This window comes from Lipotes vexillifer, unplaced genomic scaffold, assembly GCF_000442215.2.
Source record: "Lipotes vexillifer unplaced genomic scaffold, Lipotes_vexillifer_v1.1 scaffold788, whole genome shotgun sequence".
Lineage (NCBI taxonomy): Eukaryota > Metazoa > Chordata > Mammalia > Artiodactyla > Lipotidae > Lipotes > Lipotes vexillifer.
This window is the reverse complement of record NW_006791862.1, coordinates 888,361-893,414: the sequence shown is the minus strand read 5'-3', so window position 1 is coordinate 893,414 and position 5,054 is coordinate 888,361.

Here is a 5,054-nt window from a genome sequence, read left to right as displayed (position 1 = left end):
GTGGACTACACAGTGCAGGCTTGTGATGGAGCGTGGGTAGCTCATGCGCGCACACACGTTTAGCAGATCCCATAGGAGGAAGATGTATTGTCCCTTGCCTTTTCACCCCAAGCCTGAACCCAAGCCCCAAGTCCCTAGCTCTGAACATATTCCACCATAAATCCCAGGAGGGAACATACAGAGGGAAAGGAAGCAGCAAAAGGAGATTTACAGCAAACTTGCTTCCTGACACCTCTTTGGCCCACCCCATAAAATAGCAGTACCACCAGATAAATCACACAGAGTCTCAGGGGGCCTTACCCTTGTCCTTGTGGGGTCTTTGGTGGGAGTCAATAGTACATGGTCAGAGGGATTCACCCAGCTGCATTCTCCGTGACGACATCAGTCCCATACGGCAAGGGGGGTGGGGTCAGCTCTAATCCTTAGAGTATTAGGAGGTGGAGGATGAGGGTAGAGGGCATTAGCCGTCATCACCCAAGAGAGAGCGAGGCATTAGAGATTCAGCGTGGGCTTGGAGCAAATCCCAGCTCCAGTTCCTAGTGGTGTGACTTTGAGCAAGTTGCTTAACCTCTCTGGGCCTGGGTTTACTTCTCTGTGAGGGCAGGACATAGAATATCCACCTGACAGAATAATGTATGCCAAAGTGCCTGGCATATAGCAGTACTGAGAATAAGGTAACTATTCATAATCACAAACGTTTCCCCTCATCTAGGACACAAAACACTGTAGTAGTGTTCCCAGCAGAGAAGACTGAAGCCGGGCCCTCTACAGAGATACCACACTGCCCCTTTCCTCTTTGGCTGTTTCGGCATGAGGTTAGAAAGGCGGGGCTCACAGTGTAACTTGTGGGCAGGTTTCTTCCCCTCTCCGGGCTGCAGTGCCCCACCTGTAAAGTGAGGGTGGATGGAAAGTACTTGGTCTTTGAGGCTCAGTCCCTCATAACATCATAAAACCCAACAATTAGGACCAACTCCCGATGGGCACTGTAACCAAAGAGGAGCAGGCCGGGATGGAGGCTGCAGGCATGAGGTGGGCATGGCCATGCTGACCGGGCAGAAGCCGTCACCATCCTGGGAGGGGACAGGATGGTCCTCACAGTTCTGACCACCCCAAGCCAGAGACCCCCGTGATGAGCCACTGATGTGGTCAGAGGCATTGCAGTGACTAAGCTTCACCCAGAGGTGGGAGCTGGTGGGCGAGGCTCCATCCAGCTCCTCCCTCGCCTGTGGAGAGACCCCTGGCTTCCCTCCTGCCTGTGTAGCCCCCTCCGCCCTGCCCAGCATCCCTGCCCGTCTTCCCGCTGCCCCCACCATGCAGGGTGACGCCCTGGTTCTTCCCAGTCTTGCGGCCCCTGCCCTCCCTCCTTTCATCCTTCCTTCACTCCTCCTCCTCCTTTTCCGCCTTCTTGATTTCTTTCCCTCGCTCTCTCCCCTCCTCCGTGCCCCCCCTTTTCCTCTGCCACTCCTGCTTCTCTGTTTTCTGTTTCCTTTCTCTCCTTCCCCCGTTGCACCGTTTCTTCTCTCTCCATCCTCTCCCGGCTCTCCTGCCTACTGTTCGCCTCCTTCATTTTCTCCTCTCTGGGTCTGATTCATGGAGCCAAGGTGGCACTACCCTGAGGGAGTGAGTGTGTGTGTAGGGGGAGGGGGGCTGGAAGGGCCACGCTCTGGCCTGAGCCCCCCACCAGTATCTCTCCAGCCGAAGGAGGGTTGGAGTTCACCCGCAGGGCAGCTGTCAGCGGCTCAGGGGATGGATGAGTGAAAGTGTAAGGGGGTGGGGAGGTGAAGGTGCTGGGGAGGGAGCTGTCTTCAAATAAAAATGAAAGGAGTGTGGTGGGTGAAATAATGGGGCTGTTTAATAACAAGTCCCACCCAAGGCACCTCTGCCCCAGGACCCAGCCCTCCTGCCCACCTCCCTTCTCCATCCCTGAAGTCCCCTCATCGCAGAGGCCCATGAGTGTCCCTGATTCTTTGGACAGGCCAGACAGCAGGAGACCCTCCCCCAGCCTTCCCCATCTCCCACTGAGGGGCAGCTGGGATTGGGAGCCCAGGCACCCTGTTCCCAGAGTGATGTCTGAGCAGATTAGCACCCCAAACCTGGCAGCCCTATTAGGAGGCCTCTGTGGAGGAGGCAGGGTTAGAGGAAGGGGATTTTCCATTCTCTGAGCAACTGGATTACACAGGCAGGGGATCAGGGGAGAGCTCATTGCTTAAGCTGCCTCTTCACAGCCCAGCCTCTGCCCTGGCTCTCAGCCTCCTGCATTCTCAGCAGGGATCTCAGGGAGCCTTGCCTTGCCTGCTTTGGAGGTGCCTTTTTTGTGATTTGAATCGGCCTTGAGGGCAAAACCAAGTCTCATCTCCCCCCCACCCCCCCAGAGCTCTTACACCAAAGGGGGGCTCAAAGGGGAACAGCTTGCTACCACCTCTGCCAACCCTCACCTCCCGTGAAGACCTCAGGTCTGGAGATGGATCCAGAAGTATGGCTCAGAGAGGTGAAGTGGCTTGCTCTAAGCCTCACAGCACGTAAAGGGCAATCAAGATGGTTTCCTGACTGTGGCTGGATTTATGGGTGCATGTTCTCTGTAGAGGGAGCCAGGTCTGTGCCAGGGACTGCAAGGAGCCCAAGGCTGCTCTTCTCCCCTTACTAGAGGTGAGCTTCCTCAACCCCAACATCACCTTGAAAGGGAACGGAGCCCTGCTCCCATTCCACCTCAGAGGCTGCAGGGGACCAGATCATAGCAGATGGTGAAGGGGAGGGGAGGGGAGGGGAGGGGAGGGGAAATGGAAAGGCCATTAGGCTTAAAGAATCTGAATTCTTCAGGTCTAATACCAGTCATACCACCAACTTGCTGTGTGACCTTGGGCAACCCAGTGCCCCTCTCTGAGCTTCAACTGCCTTATCTGCAAAACGGAGATAACATCTCTTTCAGAATTATTTTGAAGGTACTGGAAGAGCATCAAGCATAGCCCCTGGTACATACTAGCTGTTCAAAATGATGGTAGGAGCAGAATGGGAGGTGATTTTATTTCCTTTACCTGGAGCTGTGCCCATTCCCCGGAACAAGGGGCTCCAATGCGCATTCAAGCAACTGGCTCTTCCCACTGAGAGGGCAAATCCATCATGTTCAGCAACTATAGGCCTCCCCCACCTGGTGTAAAGTTATTGGGGGGTCATGCCTCCACACCCCGTGTCCACTTTCTAGAAAGAGGCCCAAAGCCCACCACCCTGGCCCTGTATGGCCCCTAGAGGCCTTTTGCTGAAAAAGGGGCCTTCTCTGACCTTCCCGATGGCCTATGTTCTTTCCAGCCAGAAAATTCTATGATCCTGTGACCTCTGAAAGCCCTGCCCTGCTAATGGTTTTATGATCTTCCCTATGGAATCCTCTCTTTGCCCTCCCTAACCCCCAGTCCCCTTTCAGTAGGTCCTAGTCAAAATAAACAACATTTATGACCAGAGCAGGATTCAAGGTCTGCACTGCAAACAAATGTGGAGCCCTTTGAAGGTGCCTGGGGAATCCATCACATCCCGGGGTGTGATGCTCCCCAGGCCCAATGGGAGGTGGGCCCTGGGAAGGGGCACAGGCGTGGGAAGCTGGGCTCTGGATCTAGATTTAGAATCCGAGGATCCTGAGCTGCGTCTGGGGCTCCCTCCTCGGCACCAAGTCCGGCCTCCCTGCGAGGGAAGGTGAGGAGAGGGGGGGAAGGACTGGGCAGGACCTGAGATGTCCACTGTGATCGGCAACATTTCTTGCCCTGTGTGCAGCACCCCCTTGGGGGCCGAGACCAGATTTGGTATGTCGTCAGGGGAGAAAATGAAAGGAGACAAAATGAAGGAGATGGAAAAATTGAGGCAATTGAAAAAACAAGCATGAGCGGATGAGAGGGTGAGAGCCCAAACCACAGGGCTCTCTGGGCCCATCACGGCCTCCAGTGCTCACCTGGACAGTAGAGCAACAGTAGGTGCATTGGGACAACCTTCCGAAGGAAGAAAACTAGTCCAAACACCTTCGGGAGAAAGATCAACCCAGCCTGGCTTGCCTCCTGGGCCGGCCAAGCAGAGCTACAGAGAGAGGGAGATTGTGGGGAAGAGCAAGAAGCAGACTCCGTCCTGAGTCTCTCTGGGAGACCCCTAACCTGGACTTGAGTGAATGACAGCACTGATGAAGGAGTAGGAGCTCTGCGTCCAGAATGAACACCTCCTCCTCCATCCCACCCAGGTGAAAGGCAGAGCCCCTCCCCTACGCTCTGTTAAGCATCCTCCAACTGAGAAAGGGGCCCACAGGCAGCAGCCCACGTCGCCTCATCTCTGCCTCCTTCTTGCCATGTGGCTGAGATGCCTCAGCTGGACTCCGCCTCTTCCAGCAGGTGTGGCTGTGAGCAGATTTGTTTTCGAGAGGGACTGGCTCTGCCTGGGGAACTGTGGTTGCAGAATATTAAGGTAGGATTCCCAAAGGCCCAAGTCTGAGAGCAGCTTTCTAGGACATGCAGCTCAAGGCTTTTTCTTCAGCTAGCACACCAGCCTCCAGAACTGGGGCATGGGCCTAGGGGCTGGTGTTCTCTGACTCAGGGCTGGGGCAGGGGGACTTTCCCCAGGAGACCTGTGCCTTGTCATTTACCCTACTAAAAATACCATGCTACCTGACAGGTTGGGTGAGGAGCTAGACAGGAAATATGTGCAGTTAACAAGGTATCGATCACATTTATCAGGGACCCGCTTATACTATTTGCATCTATGGCAGATAATTAATATATGGAAGATTGGAACAAAGATGGAAGGGAACAAAGAGGGAGCTGGAAACGCAGTCCTGAGTTCTTCCAGCATAGATAGAATTTGTTCAAAAATTATCCTCTTCCTGGGCTTCCCTGGTGGCGCAGTGGTTGAGAGTCTGCCTGCCGATGGGGTTCGTGCCCCGGTCCAGGAAGATCCCACATGCCGCGGAGCGGCTGGGCCCGTGAGCCATGGCAGCTAAGCCTGTGCGTCCGGAGCCTGTGCTCCGCAATGGGAGAGGCCACAGCAGTGAGAGGCCCACGTACCGCAAAAAAAAAAAAAAAAAAAAA